This window comes from Periophthalmus magnuspinnatus, chromosome 10 (genome assembly GCF_009829125.3).
Source record: "Periophthalmus magnuspinnatus isolate fPerMag1 chromosome 10, fPerMag1.2.pri, whole genome shotgun sequence".
Lineage (NCBI taxonomy): Eukaryota > Metazoa > Chordata > Actinopteri > Gobiiformes > Gobiidae > Periophthalmus > Periophthalmus magnuspinnatus.
The window spans coordinates 20404325-20430175 of NC_047135.1; the positions used below are offsets into that span (position 1 = coordinate 20404325).

The 25851-nt window shown below is 40.2% G+C and overlaps 1 pseudogene; it reads right to left on the minus strand.

Annotated features, from left to right (window-relative positions):
- LOC117377324 (hatching enzyme 1.2-like) overlaps positions 1-25851 on the minus strand; it is an 89095-nt pseudogene that overhangs the window by 17503 nt on the left and 45741 nt on the right.

The following is a 25851-nucleotide window of genomic DNA, read 5'->3' on the forward strand; positions in this document are numbered from 1 at the left end:
CAACAGGCACTGGGGCGGTTTGCAGCCGAGTGTAAAACAGCTGGGATGAGAATCAGCTCCTCCAAATCCGAGGCCATGGTTCTCGACTGGAAAAAGGTGGCTTTCCCTCTCTGGCTGGATGGTGAGTCTCTGCCTCAAGTGGATTAGTTCAAGTATCTCGGGGTCTTGTTCACGAGTGAGGGAAGGATGGAGTGCGGGATTGACAGGCGGATTGATGCAGCGTCTGCAGTGATGTGGTTGCTGTATCAGTCTGTTGTGGTGAAGAAGGAACTGAGCCGAAAGGCAAAGCTCTTGGTTTTACCGGTCAATCTATGTTCCTACCCTCACCTATGGTCTTGAGCTTTGGGTAATGACCAAAAGGACAATATCGCAGATACAAGCAGCCGAAATGAGTTTCCTCCACAGGGTGGCTGGGAGCTCCCTTAGATATAGGGTGAGGAGCTTGGCCACACAGGAGGAGCTCGAAGTAGAGCCGCTGCTCCTCCATGTCGAGAGGAGTCATTTGAGGTGGCTAGGGCATCTATTCTGGCTGTCCCCGCGACCTGGCTCCAGATAAGCTGAAGAAAATGGATGGATGGACAAAGTCAAATTTTGTTATGCCAATATAGTGTCGTAACGGGCAGGTTTGGACCCAAGGTGCAGACCAGAGCGAGTTTAAACAGTGTTTATTTACAGGGGAGTGAAAATACAGTCTTTTAACAGTTCACAAAGCAGTTACAGGAACCGGGGAGCGGGAGACGGATCAGGCAGGTGCGGTGCAGGGAAGACGGGCAGAACAGGACCAGGACGAGGACCAGGACAGGCAGGACAGGCGGAGACCAGAGCGGAGACCAGGCGACAGCCAGGGAGCAGGACAGGACGGAGGACGAGACGAGCAGGAGACGACACCAGGACAGGAACGTAGGAGCTGGAGCTGGGCAAGCAGAGGCAGGGGTCTGGAGGGTAGCAAAAATCCAAATAAGCGCATGCAAAAAGGCAACAGGAATCAAACAAGCTAGAGGCATTCACGTTGTACACGCGGACGGTCTGGTGCCGAGTGTAGTCTGCTCAGCTCTCAAATACTCAGCCGCAGGTGGTGCTGATTGCAGATGCGCTCCAGGTGCGCACGGGAGGAGACAGGCACTCTGCCCAGCTCCAGACACACAGGTAGGGGAGGGGGAGAGAGCACGGGAGGACAGGACAAACCGGCATCATGACATATAGTCCAAGTTTATTTTTAGACTATAAGGGAGAATATTAGAACACTGCCACTAAAATATGAAAAACAATACTAGTTAATTTTAAAGAACTTTTCACAACTCCCAGAGACCAGTATGGAGTTTTGCCAACAACAACTACAACCCCAATGAAATTGGGACGCTGTGTAAAAATTTAAAAATAATACAGAATACAATGGTTTGCAAATGCTTTCAACCTATATTTAACTGAATAAACTACAAAGAAATGATATTTAATGTTCAAACTGATAAACTTTATTGTTTTTATGCAAATATTCACTCATTTTCAATTTGATGCCTGCAACACGTTCCAATAAAGCTGAGACAGGGGCAACAGAATAATGGGAAAGTTGAGGAATGCTTAAAAACCACCTGTTTGGAACACAACACAGATGAACTGGTTAATTTTAAACAGGTGAGTGTGGCTGGGTATAAAAAGAGCATCCCCGAATGGCTCAGTCATTCACAAGCAAGGATGGGGTGAGGGTCATCACTTTGTGAACAACTGCATGAGCAAATAGTCCAACAGTCTAAGAGCAACATTTCTCAATGTACAGTTGCAAAGAATTTAAGGATTTCATCATGTACAGTCTACGGTAATATCACCAAAAGATTCAGATAATCTGGAGAAATCTCTGCGTGTAAGCGGCAAGGCCAAAAACCAACATTGAATGCCCGTGACCTTCGATCCCTCTGGTGGTACTGTATTAAAAAACAGACATCAATGTGTAAAGGATATTACATGAGCTCAGGAACACTTCAAGAAACCACTGTCAGTTAAAACACTTCTTCACTACACCTCCAAGTGCAAGTTAAAACTGTACCATGCAAAGCAAAATATAATATAATATGATATAGTGCCATATATCAACACCATCCAGAAACGCAGCCGGCTTTTCTGGTCCTGAGTTCACCTGAGATGGACTAACGCAAAGTGGAAAAGTGTGCTGTGGTCTGAGGAGTCCACATTTCAAATTGTTTTTGGAAATCATAGACATTGTGTCCTGTGAGCCAAAGAGGAAAATGACCATTGTTATCAGTGTAAAGTTCAAAAGCCAGCATCTGTGATGGTATGGGGATGTGTTAGTGCCCATGGCATGGGTAACTTGCACATCTGTGAAGGCACCATTAATGCTGGAAGGTACATATAGGTTTTGGAGCAACATATGCTGCCAACCAAGCAACGTCTTTTTCAGGGACATCCCTGCTTATTTCAGCAAAACAATGCCAAGCCACAGTCTGCACATGTTACAACAGGGTGACTTCACATTAAAAGAGTGGGGGTACTAGACTGGCCTGTCTGCAGTCCAGACTTGTCTCTCATTGAAAATGTGTGGGGCATTATGAAGCGCAAAATACAATAATGGAGACCTCGAACTGCTGAGCAACTGAAGTTGTACATTCAGCAAGAATGGGAAAGGATTCCTCCTGCAAAGCTTCAATAATTAGTGTCCTCAGTTTCCAAACACTTATTGATTGTTGTTAAAAGGAAAGGTGATGTAACACAGTGGTAAACATGCTCCTTTCCCAGCTTTATTGGAACATGTTGCAGGCATCATATTGAAAATGAGTGAATATTTTCACAAAACAATAAAGTTTATCAGTTTGAACATTTAAATATCATGACTTTGTAGTGTATTCAGTTTAATATAGGTTGAAAGGATTTGCAAGTCATTGTATTCTGTATTTTTTTTTTTTTTTTTTTAAGTTTTACACAGTGTCCCAACTTCATTGGAATTGGTTTTGTAGGAAGCAAATGCATATTTCCTGATTATCTAAGATGACTCCTTTTAACTTCAAGAGCTGCTTATAGAATATAATTGTACTGATATATTTTGCTCAAATACACGTGAACATTTGGGTACAAGGCCTAATAGATAAGGCTTAGAATTACATATAAGCAAATCATTCAATATAACTCATGAACATGTTTTTTTTTTTTTTTTATAATGCTGAATAAAACAATTTATACTATGAGGACAGAGATAGGTAAGGTTTATGAAAAATGTAAAGGTGAACAATTAGAGGGGCATTATACCACTTTCTCCAAAGCTAGTATGAATTATGAATGTATGAATTTGAACTAATTAATTAATTTGATATAATTTCTGAATATAGTCTACTTCTTCAGTGGAATACTGATTTGAAAAGCTGTTTAAAATGTATAATAAAACCACAATCATTTGGTATAAGTACCTTTAGTATTTACCATTCCATCTTTTCAGTTTTAGCAGAACAGTGAGTGTTCTCTTACTTTTACCATGGTCACACTTTGACCAGTATGGAGCTATACCTGTTTTGAAAGTTCTCAACCCTATTCAGTTGCTAAATTTGTCTGTCAATCACAATAAGTCACAATACATACACATGTAAAGAACTGCCAGCACCACTCAGCCGTGTTAACCTACTATTATGTATGCATGAGCAAAGCACTAATATTCTTTGTGAAGAAAAAAAAAAATTCTAAATATTTTCATGTGACAATCACATCTGATTGAGGCTCATCTTCACATTCAGAACAGTTAATGTGTGTTTTTATATTCATCTCTCTGCTCAGAGCTCACTGCTCAGCTGAGAGGCAAGCTGTGAGTATCAAATAAGACACGGCGCAATGGTTTCGGCTCTTGGTATCAGCAGCACATTGATGAGTATCGGTGTATCCCTATGCACAATATAAATTTTCTACTATGGAGGTGTTATTTCTTTGCCTGGAATGTTCCACATTGTGGCATTTAACATCTGCCTCCATGGCGACAAACAGGTGGCAGACCTAGTACCAGAAAAGTTACATAGTTCACCTTTAAGATAAATCTTTATTTGATTATAAATCTCTTCCTCTTTTTTTTTTCTTTTTTCTGTTAAGCACTAAATGGTTAAAATGGATGATATTTTCATGTTTGTTTTGTTTTTTGTAACATCCCATCATTGGATATAGATTTTAAGCTTGAATTAATTCATTTGATGTTTGTTTTGAATACATTGTCGATAAAGCAGTATTACTCTATTGCTGTTACGCCTGAACTGCAGCTATAAAACTCATTCACGTCTTTTGGGAGGGCACTTAGTGGAGAGCGGTGTGCGCCTGAAGCCTTAAATCAAAGACATATTCTGCTAAGCGTAACAGACATGGAACAGACAGAATACAGCCATTTTACACAGCTTTTGTCCATCAGGCTTCCATTAGCTTTGCCATTATCGGACAGAAGGAGCTGCGTAATTGGCTCACATCACATCGCTCGTTAGCTCATCAACTGTCCATTAAAAGTGCCATTAGAGATGTGTATTCAAACGACAGGTGGAGCAGGCCTGAGCAGCACCGCCCGGACAATGCTGACAGGGGTACAGTTTCAAATGAGTTTATTCTTTGTTTTTAAACCCCTAGTACGGGACATTTTACAGATAGTTTTAAAATTAAAGAGTGCATTAGGAAAGGGAGGAAAAGGTTTTGACTGCTGCAAACTGTTGAAGTAGTTCTATTTTCATTTTTAAGGGGTAAAATCAGGTACAGCACCTCTAAGAAAATGCTTCATGTTATAATAAACCTTCTAAATTAATGTGATGTGCAGTAGTTTGACTAGTGAAATGCACACTGATAGTAGTCTGATTAGGTCCATTAGGTCTTCCGTATTGATTATACTCCAGTTTCGGCTGCACTCTGCTACTTTCTTCATAAGTGTCATGTGTTGTTGCTTTGATGTGTCTGCGCTGCTGATTTAAACACACCACCAGAGAGTAAATCGGGATGAGGGGGGCGTACCAACTTTCTCATACCTGGGATACAGTTCTGAAGAAGTCGAACTGCAGATGGCACTGTCATCCTACTGCTCCAAGTACAAGAGAGAGCCAAAATCGGTTTAAATCAGCTGACCAGACAGTCACAGCAACATCACATACAAAGGGAGGGGGGACTCAGAGCATCAAAAATGACAGTGAAACTTATGTCTATATGTTGTTTGCAGTGAATATTGTGACCTAAAGATTACTCATTGTTATCTAAATATGCTGTGTTAGCAGTTAATATCCCATAGAAGTGTAATACCCCCCTTTAACGAATATTAAATTAACCTCCTTGACACTGCTTTAGGCTTGGTTTGACCCTGCTTCAGTCCTCACATTCATAAAATACATACTAAAATTAAAATTGTCAGTATGTTTTTACCAATATTTTTTTTGCATTTTTATAGAGAAGCTCTGGCTCAGACTGGTTTACACTGAGCATGAGCACGCCGTGACTTAGTAGTGCAGTGGTGTCTCACACTGATGAATTCTGGGGGAACTTAGACTGGAGCGGATGTGATTCAGTGTGACTGCCAGCAGAGCTGTGAGCGAAACAACTGCTGTGTCAATCCACTCTACAGCACAGCGCTAACCTTCACCACGGCTAATGCTAACCACTTCCTCCTAAAATGGTCTGATCCGCTCACATGCACTACTGATGGCCTCTGTTGTGGAATTTCCAATAATAAAAACCTTAAAAATATAAAATCAACAGAAGTTGTCTTGAATCAAAAAGTCTGGTTTATTGAATCAGTTGTGCATAATTGTCAAAGAGCTGTTAGTGTCTAAAAATGTCTTCTTGCCGTCAGGTGACACATGAGCATACATACAGTGTATCTATATAATCAGAACAAAAGTACCAGTTCAATCTATCCCAAGTGGCTGGAGGCCGCTGGACGCAACAAACAAGAGATACACCCGTGCATAACAACAGATGTTATTATGAAGGTTGGGTTAAAGAGATCCATAATAATGCAAGTAAAGAAGGCCATAACACCTCCATTAAAGAAGACATACCATGATAAACAGACTGTTCTGAACTTAAAGATCCTGTATTACATAAAATAGACTCGTGTGAGCTTTAAGCCATCTTAGAATGTTGTTACCTCAACAAAAACATACCTGATGTTGTTTTGTTTTTATTCACACATATTTGAGTATTTCTTTATTATTAGTCTGTCTACATCTCCATTGCGCAAAATGCCCTGTTCCACCTTATGGTGTCATACAGTGATAGTTTTCAACTTAACTTTTGTTCAGAAGAGAATGGCGATTCCAGGGCTGAAAATGATTCTAGTGAAGGTGTCTGGTTCAGTGGAGCACTTCCTCTAGTACCATATGACATCACAGGGTGGAACAGAGTGTTTTCTGAGCTCAGCCTAAATATGCAGGATTTGTGTGTTAAACATGTGTGAATGAAACAAAACACAACTGGGATGTTCTTGATGAGCGCACATGAAGGGCCCTGAGGTTTTAAATGGTTAACTTCTGATGTAAAGGCAAAACTCAGTGTACCTCAATGTTTTGGGCCATTTGTGAGTTGTATGAAGTCCTGGTCTTTAGATGTGCCTTATCTTTGTCTTATCTTGTTTGCTGTACAAGCTGTAGTACTGATTTATTGATGTATTCTAGCTTTAAGATATGCTAGTGCTAAGTCCAACTAACCCTCTGCGTTTTTAAAGTCCATGCAACTTCACCGAACATATTCTGATCACTATTATGCTCAAATTCTATACACTACAATGCCTCTAATCACCCACATCAACAAAACTAGACACTGTTTTAAGTCTTATTTATGATGCTACACAGTATCCACTAATCTTTTCAAATAGTTTTCAGAGCACAGTAATCAGAACTTCCTTTTTAATATGTACAAACATATGAAATACCAGTGCTATGCTGTTCAAAAGTATTAATAAATATGTCATGTTTTACTTATAATTCAATTTAGATGTTGGTCGAAACATATTTTATAATGGAGTGAGTAATACAGTAGATAAATGTCCTGGTTGAACCAGAGTTGGACCCAAAAGCAGACAGAAAGGAGACAAATGCAGAATTAAAGTTTTTATTTAACAATCTTGCTGGAAGGAGTCAGACCAAGGAGTAGAGGGGAGGAGGGAAAACAAGAGAGTGCCAAAACCAGTACTGGACTATGACAGAAAAGAAAACGTTATGTAACTACAGTCTTCTATGTCAGTATGGAAATAGCGTTTTCACATACTACTGATAATACATGTGTGAAATTCAAATTATCATGTAAATGATATTATTTCTATAAGGAGGTGTGATAGTACAATGGTTCCATAAGTTCACATTTAATGGAGTAAGCCTGATTCATACACTGCACAGAGAATAGAGCTTTATCATTGCCCTTTCCATTTCCTCCATAGTGAAGTCTCTGCTGCAGGTGTCATCATTATATTCCACATTACCATGATAAGGCCACAGTTCAGGCTTTGGTGTAAGACAATCACACATGGGACTGTGATAATGAAACTAGTGATCAAGGACATTAATCAATTAATTTCACACAGATTCTTAATGATTTGCAATATGTTATAATTTATTTTGATTTACATTAAACATACACAAAAACAAAGCATAATACTTCTAACATATCATCCCATACAATGTGAGCACTATTCAAATGCAAACTGAGTTTTCTTGTAGAGCAAAACAGGACACAACCCAAGGAGAGCCCGATGGATTTTTAGTCTGTTGCTTTACTACATGCCCACTACAACACTATATATTTGGACACATGCAGTGACAATGTGACAATGGAAATGGCAAACAATGAAGATAAGTTTGAGTCAAATGTCAAGTGAACACAGCTGCACAAATTGTCAGATTCTTCAAAGACAAAGTGGAAATGTCAGGGAATGAACCCAGAACCTCATACATGCAAAGCATGAGGTCTACTACTGAGCTACATCCTCTTCTTTTGACTGACTGAGATTACAGTTAATATTATTACCACTCTGTGAAACATTACAGTCTACAAAGCTCCTAAACCAGCAAAGCACCATGAGAGCTGTCCATGCTGCGGAAAGAGAGACTTCTTTACAGGCCTCTGTTGGAATTTGGTTTATGTGAACAGGCCTCAGATATTTTAGTAAAAATAGAAGGTAAATAATCTGGAAAAGCAAATCCAAAAGTGAAAAAATACAAATACCAAACAGTAACAGTAAACCTGCAGTAAACGTGCAGGTAGAGGACACATACAAGTTTTTCTCATTTTCAGTATATGGACAGGCCATGCCTCCAGAATTCACTCACTGAGCTGCAGAGGCTGCACTAGCACTGATTAATGATTGGCTGCAGGTGCTTTAGGTAGTGATGATTCAGATTAGAGAGTCTTTTTAGGTTTAAACTAACTGGATTTCAGCATTGAAAACTGTACTTTCTGATTGGATAATCATCCAAAAATGAATTACCATAAATTAATGGACCATCATCAGTCTTTTGTAATTAAGAATAAATTAGCATTACAGTTGTTATTAGTAAAAGCTATATTTGACTTGAACTTGTTTACCCCATATCTGGGAACACAGATTCACATGTTGATGAAATTTAAAATCAAAATCTTTAATATGGCTCCTTTAAAGAGGGGGCAATTTACTTCTATGGTGTATTAAATACTGACACATAACATATTTAGATCCCCAGGTTATCTTTTATTTATTTATTTATTTATTTTGAAAATGCTCTCTTTGGTCCCATCAGCATCAGGTTGTGGGCTGAGCATTGTACAGAATCTTACAACTATCCGTAAGGAGGGTTTGAATAGCATAATGTCCTTGCATTCTTTTAAGAAAATGTGAAATAAACTCCACATCTTTTTCTCTTTATCATTCTGACACATTCACTGAGGCGCACATCCTGATTCTGTTCCTCACCTCATCTTGTGTCAGTCTCTTTACACAGTCAGATTTTGGGAGAAGCCATTATGGAGTGAGCGGCCCCTGTTGTGATGGGGAGGGCGGGGGGAACAATGGGGATGTGGATGTGCTCTTTGGAGGGACTCACCGCAGCGCGTTTGAATGAGCTGATCCCGGGGAGCAGGAGAGAGCTTTGATACCTCTGTCTCTAATCTGCGTATCCCCAAACAACACAGGCTGATTTTACCAACTATCAGAGACAAGATCTGGTGCAGCTGAGAGGCAGAGGTGTCAAATACAACTCGGCATCAGAGCGCAGGAGAGGGGAAGAGAGGAAAAGAGGGAGGGAGGAGAAGAGGATGGGCATAAAAAGTGACAATTGAGCAATGTCATTTAGTTTGGTTGGGATTCAGAATACTTCGCAAATACATTATGAAGATGTGAGCTTGGTCACAGTTGAATCTCCCCGAGTTCAGATTGGTGGATTAGCCAATCAGGGACATGCATGGTCTGTCCATATCACAACAAATATGGCTACATACAAAAAAAAAAAAAAAATACCACAGGGGACTGAAAAGTATCTCTGTATGAAAATGACTTGGCCATGTGATCATGTACATATTAAGTGTCATTAAATAATATTGTGAATGTGTGTGCTTTAAGTGTACCTGGTACATGATAATTAATGCAGATGGAGGTAGCTAAAAAGAATACTGTTAAAATGCAGATTTCTGTTGTAATATAGGCAGTTCTGGTTAGTGAAAAACACTTTGTATGTGTAACTTTCTATGTGCAGAAAAAGAAATAGATAAGATGATAAACACAAGCCTTGTTCATTGTGCTGAAAGACCTCAAGACATACCAATATATTGTAAAATCATTTATATGTCATTACCTTTCTTAATGTAAGAAACTGTCCATTTTCTTTCTGTACAGGCTGTGCCAAGAGCATTTAGCATGATCACACTAGTGTACTTGATATAAGATCAGACGGTTTGTTTATACAGGCTAAACTGATGATTGCTTGAGAATTTTCTAAGGATTCCCATGTATAGACACACTGTCTATGTCAGTGGAGATTACAATATAGACATATAAAAGACATATAAAACCAACCCTGGCTTCTAACCTGTCCACAACACCTACCTAACTATGCAATGGAAGGGTATTGGTGTATAGGTCTGTCATAGCATGAAAAAGCAAGCATACCGCTATGCACAAGGCAATACAGTTCTCTTCTCTTATGCAAAAACAACTTTTCAGAGATAAGAAAGGGTAAATAAAGAGGGAAGGGGGTGGGAATGCATACAAGTGTAGTTTGGTCATGGGAGTAATGGGGGTGTGGGGGGTGTTACGTGCAGTGTGGTGACTAGGTGCAGGGCTGTAACAATGGGCCATATGTAGAGCACTGAGGCTGGACAAGCTGAGGCTGTGACTGCCACCTGTATAAAGTTTGAAACCAAATAGACTACATGCTCTGCAAAGCAGCTCATAAATATTATTCTATCAAACTATCTCATACCATTTAGTTCAGATCTCAGTGCCTCTGTCAGTCATGAAAGATAAGTACAGTAGCTTACCTCTACTTTCTTAGGTTAAATCTGAAATGGTGTTTTATTGCAATAAGTAGAGTTCTTTACAATTTGTGAAAGGTTCATTTTTGCAAGAAAAAAAATGTGTTTCACAATAATTTATGTCTTCTCATCTTAATGCTCACCCGGCCGTCTGAGATGCAAATCCCTGCAATCATTTAGTTTAAGATTTCCTTTAAAGTTTAAAGTTTTGAAAATTCTATATTTGCTAAAAAAAAAAAAAAAAGAAAAACATATTACCATGTTTAAAAAGTTTTAGTTTAGTTTTTGACACTTTGAGTCTCCCGGCCCTTTTCTCTCTTGGCTAAGTCACTCCCCCTTCAGAGTACTATCACATTGCAATGAGCACGCATTTTGATAATGAAGCTAATGCACATCGCATTAGGTTTGTGAAGTTGTAGTGTATTGTTTTGCATCATCATCATTTTGCATGTTTATGGAAAATTGCTGTGCGGCAGCAAACATGCATGGATGACACCTAAAATCTCTTCAGGCATATTTTTGATGAGGGAACAATTTTATAACATGGAAGAAAGCTCCAATAATTAGATTTTACATAATACCCCATTTTTAATAAATAAAAGGTAAAATGTGTTGTAGTGTGGCTCGGTGGTTTTGAAAGAGCAAGGAATAATCCATATTTAATTTCATCACAGACAACATGTATTGGCTTATCTCTGTATATTTTCTTCGAAAGTTTCAGACATGAAATAGGCCGCGTGCTGGGGGACTTTCACTTGTAGCGTAAGGCTATATTGCACACTGATCTCTCCGAGTGCACAGTACTGACTCTGCTACGATTAGACCACACCATCCGGGACCACGCTGTTTACATTTAGATGGAGTCTTCTCTCTGGGGTTGTTACGTAAGCTCCTCCCCCCTCCGTCTGCACGCAACCAAACATATATACATCTGTAGAGTGAGCAGACTGCTGGTGTCTGCTGGGAGAGGCTGTATGTCAGATGCAGGGCAGTGTCAACACAAACATGGCGCACAGTAATCATGCTCACATACGAAAGCAGATAGAAATATTTATGCTGGAATGAATGGTGAAAAACTTGTCAGACTGTGTTGGTGAAACATGGAACAAGATTGATTTTTTTATATTGAAGTCCAGCTACAAAGTAATGTTGATACCACTTGGACAGATAGAAGGTGAAAGGTAGTACAGAACAACAAAAGTGCAAACGTAAAAGTACCGTACTATAGTTAATAGTATTATCTTTAATATTTTACTAAAAATCTTGTCTATTTATTTCTATATTTTTAGGTTGGCGAATTTTATAATTTTACTTCCTCTTTGGATACTGGCAGCAGATATGGCAAAGTTAATTCCATGCGACCTAGCAACCATAATGTAAACAAGGGCCAAAATGTGTATAAATTGCAGGTTAGTGATGAGTAGACTAATAAAAACCCATAACAACACCTTTATATCGTTAAATTAATGTTTAAACTCCAAGAAAAAAATGCCTTCATTGCACATTAACTATCTGCATTTTAGAAGGATTTTTCCATGTTGGTGACACACACTAGGTAGAGGGATTCTGTTTTAGAACTCACTGCTACTTCCTGTATTTTTGTACTTTCAACCTTTTTTCAGAAACTACCACTTAACTGTTGTAAAACTATAATAAATATTTACCACAGGTACTATTCCACCAAACCAAGTAATAATTAGAAAAACATAAAAACTTGCCATATGCACTTTAAGTAAACTGTACAGGTATATGTACTTTACTGAAGTACATTTTTCAAGTAGATACTTCTACTTTTTTTTTTTTTTTTTTTTACTGTACTGAAAAGTAAAAGTATTTGGTTTGAGGTCTCTAAGGGTTTATTTTTGATCATGTTAATGGCTGAGTCTGCTGTAAGTGAGTAAAAATATATAGGTAAAAATAACAAGAACAATTAGTAAATCTATTTGAGTCGCTAATGTGTTCTCAATTTGTGTGGAATACTTAAATGTTTTAATGCATAAGTACTTTTACTTAAGTAATAAAATTGAGTACGTCTTCCACCACTGGACATTTCACTCCAAAAAGCTCCATCACTCATACCCTAGTTGTTATTTATAATATACACTTTCTTTGCCAGGCAACAGTGGTTCACTTGGTAGAGTGTTTGTCCTCTCATCCAAAGTTTGGCAATTATTGCTCTCAACATAAACATTGTACAATGGTAGAGCAGTCAGCTCTCATAGGCCCCACAGGTTGGTGATCTGATCTCAGCTATTTTGTTCTTGGGCAAGACACTTAATTTGCCTCACCCTCAGTGTCTGTGTGCATTTGTGTCTGATTGGGTGAGTGGTTCCTTGAGTTAAATATCTAATGTGACTTTGACCATTTATTTATTTGGTGTATATCTGATACATTTTAAGATTATATTTAAAATCTGGTCTAAACATGTTCAGACTTCACACACCATTTTACCCACAGGTGTCAGAATCACTGTAAGTTTGTCTGCTGAGCATTTATACACTTTGGAACACACATAAAAAAAAGTTTTCTCATCCTCGCCAAAACATTTTTGTGAAAATGAAGGTGTAGAAAGCTGCAGTAGAGAGCTAGGGCCAAAAATACACTATATCTCAACTGACAAGGTTGTTGACCACATACATTTCAAATTTGAGGTCAATACCTATAAAAATGAGAGTTTTACAATCATTTTATCATGAGTAAGTCCAGGCCTCTCCAAACCTATCCGAATGAAGGCATTTGGAGAACGTTTGGAAAAAGTGCAATAACTTTTGAATGTTTCAACCCACAGACATCATTGAGGCTCTACTGAAAACTCACAGTGAGAGGAATCTGTATGTGCACACCCAGCTGCTCTATTACTGTACATTTATATATCATATCACAACACAATATAAAATTTATATTTGTATATAAAATACAGTCAAAACAAGTGGTATGGGTCAAAATAAATATATATTTACAAACCACACACTGCAAACAATCAACAAACACACACACGCTTCAAAATGTAAACAAACACACACTGGAAACTAAGAACACACTGTACATGATTGTACAGTGAGACAGTCATTCTGTGACAGTGGCTCAGTGGTCGAGTCCCACTCGGACCAATTTCTGTCATTGTGTCCTTAGTTCTGTCATTGTGTCCTTAGGCAAGACACTTCACCCAAGTGGTGTGTGCGTGATGATTGGTGCTAATGATTACACATGATACACATCTGACCCACAATTAAGTCAATAGCAGAATAAACCACACTTACCCACCAGGAACAGCATCCAGTCGATCAAATCATAAGGTCCCTCTACTCCTGAGTCCACCATGAGATCTTCACTCGGTTTCACGAACTGCTCCGGGTCCGAGATGTCTCTAGTTTAACTTGTACAAACATCCACCGTGTCCTCGGTCGTGTACTTCCTTTGTTTTGTCCGTTTCGTCATGTTTAAAACGCAAAACTGCTGCACGTAAAATTACGTGTACGTATTGCGTAATTTTACGTGCGGATCTTTATATCCAGTCTCGTCTTTATACGCGCGCAGAAAACTCTGTCTGTTTACAGTAAACCACTGCATGTCACGCATCAGCGTGTTCCGCTGTTCATTGGCTTTAAGAGGAAAACATCACTAAACGTGTGTAATGTAACAGCTTGATTCTACAAGGGGGAGAGTGGGGCGTACGCTTTCAGTCATCTGTAGCTCTCATTCATTGTCCGCGGCTCCAGTAACCCACAGCCCCCGCCTTATTGGCCAACTTTGGTGTCAATCACAAGCTAACAAGTTTGTTTTGTGCTGAGGAACAAAGTTGGCGCTGTCAGAAGTTTATTATGCCTGAAACTGACAAAAGAAATGCAGAGAAGTGACGGAACAGATTTCACTTTCCTGCAGCAGATTGGACATGGAGGCTCTAACTTCCTTTGTGGACATAATTTCTTGACTGGATTATATTCTCTGGACCATTACGGATCGAATCAGACCAACTTTGTGTGAATATGTTGATGTTTGACAGAACCAGAGTGCTCAAAGGTAAGTGATGTCCAAATCCACATTTCTGACTTCTTTGTAAAATCGGCTTTCCTGTCAGCACTGTGGTAATTAGAGGTGTAGGTGACGCAGAAATACACGTACCTTGCTGTAAAATTGTAACGTAAAGGCGGGCGGGCCGTCGGAATGCTAAGTGGTTAAGTTGTCGCCGCTCAAGTGACGGAAATGTAACCGAGAGAATCCGGTCATTTTTCAAAATAAAAGATTTTTCAAAATAAACAATTGTTCAGACTCAGATAATAAATACAATGGAAATAATTAATTATTTCTTGGACGGCCGGTGGCCCGGTACCAATTGATCCACGGACCGGTACCAGTCCACGGCCCAGTGGTTGGGGACCACTGGACTAAAGAACAGGACAGAAAGGAACCTTAACTGAATAGCTTTAGAATGATCTTGAGCTGTATCAGAGCAAGTATAAGACCACATAGACTAGTATACGCCCATGGACCACTATGGAACATATCTCTACCACTGAAGGATCACACAGATATATGCATGTGGTAAGCATGTGGTAAGAGAAAGTACTATGATTTAATGTTGAAAAAAAAATCACATTCTATTGTCTAAATAAAGTATTTTATTTTATTTTATTTATGTTTTAATTTTTTTATCATTATAGTGGTCTGAATCGGTACTATTGAGTTTGTGACATTGTGCTGCTGTCACATTGTGACACAATAACAGTTTTGCCACTGGGGTCCTACTGTGGCACCTGGTATTCCCAATGAATAATAACCAGGCCCAAACCTACTTAGCAGACCAGAGGTCAGGTTTTGACAAGGAGGTTTAAGGTCAAGGTTAGGTTAAGATAGAATTTATTGTCCCCGTAGGGAAATTTGTCCTCTGCATTTGACCCATCCCTCAATGGCACCGGGGGAACCTTAGTCTGGAGCAGTGGGCGTGCAGGCTTGATCAGCACTGCCTTAGCTGGAGGATTTGAGTATGGTGCTTGTTTTGGGTTGATGGAGGAAATTGGAGTGCCTGGAGGAAACCCATCCAGACACAGGGAGAACATGCAAATTCCTCACAGAAATGCTTGAGCAAGCCGGGCGGTCGTACCCAAGGATTGAAGCCGGAAACTTCTTGTTGTGAAGCGTGGGTGCTAGCCACTCAGCCACTGTGGAGCCCAAATACAACTTTTTATTTCTTTCTAAATTCTGTTTTATCCATGTGTATATTAAAAGTGAAATCACTGGAATTCTGAGACACCTCAATGACCCAAATCCATCAAGAAATACAGACAGAATTTAGAATGTTACTGAATAATTTTAAGTTTGCATCTCCTCCATCTCCTACTACTCTTACCGCGTTCATCAAATCCCAGTCCCCGTTTCACCTCATATTTCAGACCGCACATCAAAAGCCTGAATTATGAATGGACTTTTGCATGATTAATATTTTAAATGCAAATAGTTTGCCTATGAATATCAAGTTGTGTTTGGGACATCAGGAAATTACATTTGCTATCAGATGAGGAAGTGCACAGGGCCCGGTTGAATGCATGGATGGGATCTGAATAGTGGGATAAACGTGCACCAGTGAATGCACCATGGTGAAGTGGCAAAGACAGGATATTGTATAGATATAATGTATGGCCTTGGTATTGAAAAGTGGGTTATGTATTAAAGATGAGGGTAGATAGGGGTGGTGGGTAACTCCGCGTGTCAGCTGTTTATGGGCACATGCATGGACTTATTTACATGCTCTGTGCACTAAAAACGTTTATGTGCTACTCCAGAACCTCGGGTCATAAATTGCATTCACACACGATCTCCTCACATGGACATTGCTCTATGGAAGGGCAGCTTATGAAATGATGGGATTTATTGCATCACAATGTTGTTCGTTTCAAAGAAAATGAATTGAAAGAAGGCTAAAATTCTTATGGAATTTTAATCTTTACTTTTATTGCCCTTTGCTTTGGCATCTCATGTTATGACTTAAAGCTCCATTGCAACTTTTTAGCCAACAAAATAGAATAAAATAAATGCATGTTTTTTTTTTTTTGTTTATGTTTTTATTGCACTGAAAAACCTGCATTTTCTCATCTCCACAAACCTGACTCTCATTTAACCTGGAGGAGGATGTCTTCCCGCTTGTTCCTTTGGCTATAATCCTCCAAAGTATGGCATACAATGTATCAATCTCCATGGAGAATGTTCCTAAGTATGATATTAGCTGTCTATTCACTTTACTTTACGCTTTTTTATTTTATTGTATTTATGTATGTGTGTGATTTTCTGTGTGAATGATATCCACTGCTCTGCATGCCTTTTAATTGCCCCTTGGGGATGAATCAAATTATTTGAATTGAAAAGAATTTTCCCTTGGAATCATGCAGGTGCCACCTCCAGAAAGTTATGCAGTGTTGCTTTAGAATAATTCCCATGTTTTGAAAACATTTTTTTTTCTCATCTTTTTTGCACTTCCCTACTTGGTTTTGGTGACTGCCAGCAGTTGGAATGTACCATAGAAAATACTAAAGCTAGCCATATAAGCTACTTGACCAACATACTAAAATAAGCAACTGGTTGTAATGCATGCAATTTGACATCAGAAGTGCTCAGAATCAGTCTGGTGCGTTTATGAACAAACACTGAGAAAGACGCCTCTGAAATTCTCCCTGTTATTAAAAATAAATAAATAAATAAAAAAACGGGAAATTGAAAGGGAGTAATTCCTCAGGCTTAGAGCAAGAGGATATTACAGGACGAATGAAACAAGCATGAATGAAGCGAAGTACAAATCTTCAATATGACGGTTAAACCTCAAATTCCACCAAAGAATCCTAATCTGTCCAGTTCAGTTTTGATTATTATGATGTCTACGCTGCTGCCTGTATACATATTCCCGAGTTGTACAAGTTTGAGAACATTTTGGGTGTCAAAAGTTTACAGCGGTGAACTTAGCTGAAGTGAACTCGGAGTTAGAGAGACCAATTAGATCCGTCCCAGGTGTCGGAGCTCATTCTCAGGGTGGAGGAGGTGTGAGCGTGGCTTCAGTGACAGACTCTGCACCACCTGTCTCCTCTGCAGCTCCTCCTGCCCAGGGACACCCACCTCAGCAGGAGAGAACCAGGAAATCGCCTCTGTACCTGTGGGGAAAATTCAACAACAAGTCATTAGACATGTTTCTTACTGACTTTTAAAGGCCCCATATTACACAAAATTGACTTTTGTGTAAAAAACAAAAGTTAAATCTGTCAACTAGACAAAGTTGTAGGGTTGAAGACGTTTCACTGCTCATTCAAGCTGCTTTTTCAATTCTAGTCAGATTACTGGTTGACACTACCTTATATCTATTTGAAGGGAGGAATCAACTACACTGAAACTGTGAACAGGTATTATGCTAAGTAGGTCTCAGGCACAGTGCACACTTAGTGCAGCCTAATAGACCTAGCCTACGTAAAGAAACGCTAAACAATAGGTGTTTACAGTTTCAGTGTAGCTAGCTCCTCCCCTCAGCTAGTTATAAGGCAGTGTCCACTAGCAATCTGACCAGAACTGAAGAAGCGGCTTGGATGAGCAGTGAAACGTCTTCACTCCTACAACTTTTTGTCCAGTTGACAGATTTTACTTTTACTATATTTATGGAGAGTTATTGTATGGGAGCATGAATGATGTAGGTTTGTGGGCTAAGCATTGCACAGAATCGTATAACTAACCATGAGGAGGGTTTGAAAATAACCCAGGAGAGATTGCTAGATTACTCAAACATGCATGGATGACATAAAACCAGCATGTTTTTTGATGAGTAAACAATGTTATAAAGTGGTAGAAAGCTCCAAAAAGTCTATTTTAATAGCTCTTTAACAACATGACATACAGGCCTATTAAATTTAGAACAACACTTGGCCTGCATCATATACTTGAAGGCAATTAATTCTACATCTATAGAGTGTATAAAATCACCCAGAATAATTATTTAACAACATTTCACTTTCCCCAAATCTGCTTCATAAGCGCCTGATTCAAACCGGTGAATAAAAAAAGACATGTATTTTCAAATATAGTGTTCATCATCGTAATCAGCAGGAACTCTGGATAGCGATCTTTTAGTGTAATAGATTCCGAATTGAACGGGCGATTTTGAAATTGCTTTGTGCGTATCTCGGCAATAATCAGCCTCATTGATGAAGATGGGCTGCCTTCCCAGAGCGCTCTAATCACGCAAACTCATTTAGGATTTCATCTGCTCACGGTTTTATCTCCAAGCATCTTCAGGGAAAATCCTCCATACATATTTATAGGCTGGGACGCCGCTCTTGACAAGGAATGATTAGATGATTAGGAATAAGAGAAATTTGATGGTGATTGATAGTCGGGAAAGGAGCAGAGGTTGCCAAACATTGACTTTCTAATCGTGGTTGTGCTAATTATTAACGCTAACCCTTTGGCACGCTAAATGTCACTGTATTCCACAGTCCCAGAGCAGACTGATAGCACTGAAGGCTAATTCTGCCACAGAAGAAAAGCTGTGACATACATTTACAGTACACGCCACAATTAGCGTCCCGACAGACGCATTAAATCATCAGCAAGAGGTAATTAGCTAGCGTTAATAGCATAAGACTTTTGTGGCTCCATTGCTAATATTGTCCCTCCCTGAACTGCTGTCTCAATGGATTTAAATTATGTGACTAAAATATATTTATTGAAGTCAATTAGTGTGCATGTTCTGATCAAAAAGATTGCACACTGTGAAATGTCTTGCTCAAGGACACAACAATTGTAAGCACTGGTCAGAGATGGAATCAAATGCTTGGTGGATGAATGCTCCAACCAATGGCTCCTGGTCTATAATGGGCAATGGGGCGACCTCACATGAGTAAACTTAGAGTTGGGTCAGTTGGGTCAGTTCAACAGCCTATAGGGAACGTGTTAGTAGGGCATTGCAACAGCTAGCTTTGTAGCCCAGCTCCCACTGTAAACACCTGTGGAGCGACCACAAAACCTTGCACTCAGTTCCAGAGTCAAATAAAAAAGACAGCATGACACTTACACCTGACGGGGTGAAAGAATGTGTGCACAAGAAGAGGTTTGATTGAGTACAAGATGAGGTTTGGTGAACTTTTACAGCAAGATCCAGAAACTAGCGGAGTTTAGCATTGCTATTATAGTATTGAAAATAATCATATCTGATCCCCTGCTTATTAAAAACACCAGGACAGTCTGGGCTGGATTTACACTAAGATGAACTGGGACATGAAATTTATGACAGAGGAAATAAAGATTACAGAAACAATGAGCTGCTTTTGGACAACAGCACGAATCTAATTCTGCAGGGACACACATGCATTCATTTCCATACCCCCAAAATTTTGCGTTACTTATTGGTTATTTTTCAACAAAACAAAGACTGACTTCATATTAAAAATCTGTTGCTACATTCAACATGCATGTCTTACCTCTGGTCCAGTTCTGTTGATCCAAAACTGACTCCTTCAATCCTTCTGAGTCAAAACAGAAGTATATCCAAAAGTATGTACCATAAATGTATTGTAATAACCTTTTCCCTGTTATGAAAATCATTAAGTTTTTGGATGAAAGTGCTTATCACACAATAAAACCATTAGAAACAAACATGCAACACCCGCTGTTCCTTCACTAGTATCCAGACTGCAGTTAGAGCATTAAAACAGAAAGAATACAAAAATAAAGCGCTTAAAAGTTATAGTATGCATAAAAAGTGAGTGTTAAAATTGCACTTGTCAGCAGTAATGTGACCCAACTTGTCTGCAGATAATTCTCCGCAGGGACACTTAGCTCCCCAACTGTGTGCAACGTCCTGGACACAACCAAAAGCTTATGAAAATAAGAAGATTTATGGAAGTGTGGCACCTCCCCCGTACAGTCCCATAGTTGCCAGAGATGACATCATTTATGTACAGACATCCTCAAATTGAGTTGTTGCTTGGAGCTGGGACAGATAATTTGTGCCACAAAATGATGAAATTTGAAAAATAGGTTTATGTAAAAATGCAAAATGTCGACAACAAAATCCAGTGGGCTTCTAGAATGTGCTAAATGAGACAGAATAGATTTATTTTAATGATGTTCTAATATCTCCTCAAAAACACATGCATATTCAAATGTACATGTACAATTCATGACATCTGTTAATCCAGTAATCTCCCCTATGCTATTAAAATTATTTTGATCAGACTCATTATTTTAGCTCTCAAACTGCCTCCACTAAAGACTGATGATCAACAAGGCTAGCAGCTTTTAAGCTTTATTTAAAGGGCCTGTACCCAATGTTTTTTCCATGTATATGAACAAAATGTGCCTTGCCCCATGACAGGTATCTTGTATAAGCAGCTCTTGAGGTCAAAATAAGTCCTCATTGTGCTGTCTGCATCTAATTACTACATGCTTGATTGTCCCAGAATCAAGATGAGAGGTGTTAGCATGTTAGTTGTTGTTGTACCGTGATGCCAAGAGGCTTATAAACTCATCGTGGTGAATAATTAGAATGCTCTGAATGCATAAGGTAAGTGAGGAATATCTTTGTACCACAGCAAACTTTTTAACATGAATTACTTTTTTTTTAAGGCAGTAAAAATCAGGTACAGCGCTTAACTTGTTTCACTCTCTCCACTTTGGGGTGATGACAGGTCAGCTCTAATGCCCTCTGCTGTTGTGTTGGATGCACATACCAGGGAGAGATGAGGGAGTTGAAATAGTCTGAAACGTCCAAGGCATGGATCTAATAGAATTCACTTGAAATTGCATGATTGGTTTTAGTTCCAATCATCATCACTCAAAAATCCACTGCTTACCACTACAAAGGTTCTGTACCTCTTAAAAACACAACTAGTTCATTTTAAATAGTTTGCAGTGGTTCAACGTTATTCCTCATTTACCATTTGCATTTCGAGCATTGTAATTACTCCCCATGATGAGTTTATAAGCACAACTTTCAGAGACCAGAGCGGAGTTTTGCTGTGATGGTAAAGCTACAAAACCTATGTTGTGGAATTTCTAATACTAAAAAAATCTTAAAGATATAAAAATCAACAGAGGAGTTGTCTTGAATCAAAAGTCTGGCTTATTGAATCAATTGTGCACAATCGCCAAAGAGCTGTGTCCCTAGCAGTGTCGTCTCGCCCTCAGCTGAGAAAGAAAATACATACAGAGTATTTATACCATAAAAACAACCTTGCCAGTTTAGTCTAATCAAAGTGGCTGGAGGCCGCTAGACGCACAGAAAAGACAAAACAACATAACATACATAACAACAGATGGTATTACGAAAGGTAGGTCGAAGAGATCCATAACAATACAAATTTCCCATGCTAAACAAAGCCATAACACCTAGCATGCTAATAGCGCACTTCCAAATTGGACAATAAAACAGTATGATTAAATACAGATAGCACACAACAGACTTATTTTGACCTCAAGAGCTGCTTAGACAATATATCTGTACTGAGGCAAGGCAAGGTTTGCCCAAACACAAATGCGAAAAAAAATTGTGTACACCTTCGCTTGATGAATTTGCAGTTACAGTAAAAAGTATTTCATTTCTGACAAAATCCCTAGCTTCAAACTTCAACAACATGACATTCCATTATAAGAATTTGTGGTGGAAAAAAATCACTGAGATGTGTAATGTACCAGAAAAAAGAAGTTTGTGGGTGTATTTCTTTGACAGATACAGTGGTGGACAGTCTATCAATACAGCCGCACTCCGAGAAGCCAAGGGCCAATCAGATGAGAGTTATTAGTTATCCAATTACTGCTTGGGTTCAAGCGGCCGGTCACCAGTTCAAACGACGGGTATTAATTATAGTGAAAGCAGAGAAATGTCTGCCAGCGCTGCGGGCGGGAGGAGACTGCTCTGATCCAGCGTGCTCTGGGAATCCTTTTTACAGACACAAAATCCATCCAGAACACAGTGTTTTGGGAGAAGACCGAAGATATAAGACCAAAATGCAGCTGTCTGTAAAACTTTTGTGGATCTTTGACTAACATGATGAAAAATTGAGGAAAATGCAGCAATACAAACACAAAATGGACACCGTTAAAGCAGACCTATAATGCAAAATCTACTTCTTTTGAGCTTTTGACCATGTTATAGCTGTTTTCCCTCACCTTGTAATCACCGTAAATTGTATTTGGACTGAATCATGTACATTTGAGGAGTCTTTAATCGTGTATTTTTAAGGCACCATATATACCGATCAACGCCCGTTTTGACCACTATCCGTATACAGCCACTGCTCTGTACTTACTTCGTTCTCCAATTTTATTTTCTTAAACTGTGATACAGTTAGGATTCGATAGCGTCACATAGTCTTTTTGGTTCAAATGAAAAAAATAAATAAATAAATAATTGTGGCTTGCTAGTGTGATCTGTAGCTATCCATTGGAGGTGCTGACAACTTCACGGCTCTTTGTTGTGACGTTTATGGCGACGTTATTTCCCATTGGGCACCGCAATTTTCTAACACAGAAGTCAGCTGACTTTTTTTCTTTGATTAAGTCATTTTAGATGAATATTCTGATTTAAAATGTCCAAATTTTACTTATAATACAAGTTATTTTAGTTAAATGAGGTCCCAGGAGGAAAACAAACAAAAAGAAACAGTTTGAAATGCACATGTTTACCACTTTTTTGGATTAGGTCCCATATAAGGTCCTATATTACACAAAACTCGCTCTTGTGATTTTTAAGCCATGTTATAATGCCATTGCCTCCTCAAAACCATATCTAGAGTTGTGTTATGTTTCATTCACAGACGTTTGAGTAACCCTTTATTATTAGTCTACCTACACTGACAGCTCCAAATACTACTCCACCTTGTGATGCCATGTAGCGCAGTTTTCAACTAGTTATCAAGTTAACAGCTAAGTTTTACCTTTAGTTCAGTAGAGATTGGCAATTGGCAAATTATTTCAATGAAAGTGTATGAAAGTGTATACGCTTCCCGTATTACCACATTGCATCACCAGGTGAACAGAGTGCTTTTTAGCCTAAATATAGAGGATTTGTGTGAAATGTGTGAATAAAACAAAAACGCAACTCTGAATATGTGTTTGATGAGGAACCATTATAACCGATCAGACCATAGCGTAATATAGGCCCTTTAAAAGTGGTATATTTTATTTTACAAATATAAACTTGTTAACTTGGTCTCAAGTCAATTATCCAATCAGAAAGTAGTAGCACGTCAGATCTGGTTGCCAGATCCACAATTCACATAAAGCATCAGTTTGAATGTTTTCAGAACTGAGAATGAACTGCCGTCATTTATGTTAACTGTGCACCAGTGTGTGTTGCCACAATCGAAAGTGGGTCACAGACTCAATTATACACACATTCAACAATGAGGTGTATGTCTTTTGAATCTGTTGTATAACATGTTAAATATGTCATATATATATATATATATATATATATATATATATATATATATATATATATATATATATATATATTTATATATATATCTCCATCCATCCATCCATTTTCCTCTGCTTATCCGGGGCCGGGTCGCGGGGGCAGCAGTCTAAGCAGGGACTCCCAAACTTCCCTCACCCCACACACGTCCTCCAGCTCCTCCGGTGGGATCCCAAGGCGTTCCCAGGCCAGCCGAGAGACATAGTCCCTCCAGCGTGTCCTGGGTCTTCCCCGGGGCCTCCTCCCGGTGGGACATGCCCAGAACACCTCCCTAGGGAGGCATCCTGAGCAGATGCCCGAGCCACCTCAGCTGGCTCCTCTCAACGTGTAGGAGCAGCGGCTCTACTCCGAGCTCCTCCCGTGTGACTGAGCTCCTCACCCTATCCCTAAGGGTGCGCCCAGCCACTCTGCGGAGGAAACCCATTTCGGCCACTTGTATCCGCGATCTTGTCCTTTCGGTCATTACCCAGAGCTCATGACCATAGGTGAGGGTAGGAATGTAGGTTGACCGGTAAATCGAGAGCTTTGCCTTTGGGCTCAGCTCCTTCTTTACCACAACGGACCAATACAGCGACCGCATCACTGCAGACGCTGCACCGATCCGCCTGTCAATCTCATGCTCCATCCTTCCCTCACTCGTGAACAAGACCCCGAGATACTTGAACTCCTCCACTTGGGGCAGAGACTCACCACCCACCCGGAGAGAGCAAACCACCTTTTTCTGGTCGAGAACCATGGCCTCGGATTTGGAGGAGCTGATTCTCATCCCAGCCGCTTCACACTCGGCTGCAAACCGCCCCAGTGCCTGCTGCAGGTCCTGGCTCGAAGAAGCCATCAGGACAACATCATCTGCAAACAGCAGAGATGAAATCCTGTGGTTCCCAAACCAGGCCCCCTCCGGCCCCTGGCTGCGCCTAGAAATTCTGTCCATAAATATAATGAACAGAACCGGTGACAAAGGGCAGCCCTGGCGGAGTCCAACATGCACCGGGAACAGGTCTGACTTACTGCCGGCAATGCGAACACAGCTCCTGCTCCGGTCATACAGGGACCGGACAGCCCTTAGCAAAGAGCCCCGGACCCCATACTCCCAGAGCACCCCCCAAAGGACACCACGAGGGACACGGTCGAATGCCTTCTCCAGATCCACAAAACACATGTGGACTGGTTGGGCATACTCCCATGAGCCCTCGAGGACCCGATGGAGAGTATAGAGCTGGTCCAGTGTTCCACGACCAGGACGAAAACCACACCGCTCCTCCTGAATCCGAGGTTCGACTATCGGTCGGATTCTCCTCTCCAGTACCCTGGAATAGACCTTACCGGGAAGGCTGAGGAGTGTGATTCCCCTGTAATTGGAACACACCCTCCGGTCCCCCTTCTTATACAGAGTGACCACCACCCCGGTCTGCCACTCCAGTGGTTCTGTCTCCGACCGCCACGCGATGTTGCAGAGACGTGTCAGCCAAGACAACATCCAGAGACTTGAGGTACTCGGGACGGATCTCGTCCACCCCCGGAGCCTTGCCACCGAGAAGCTTGCTAACCACCTCGGTGACTTCAGCCAGGGTGATGGATGAGTCCGCCTCCAGGTCCCCAGTCTCTGCTTCCTCCTCGGAAGACATGACGGGGGGATTGAGGAGATCCTCAAAGTATTCCTTCCACCGCCCAACAACATCCCCAGTCGAGGTCAGCAGCTCTCCACCCGCACTGTATACAGTGTTGGTGAAGCACTGCTTCCCCCTCCTGACGCGTCTGACGGTTTGCCAGAATTTCTTTGAGGCTGTCCAATAGTCCTCCTCCATGGCCTCCCCGAACTCCTCCCAACCCCGAATTTTTGCCTCTGTGACTGCACGAGCCGCGGCACGCTTGGCCCACCGGTACTCTTCAGCTGCCTCAGGAGTCCCACGAGCCAACAAGGCTCAATAGGACTCCTTCTTCAGCTTGACGGC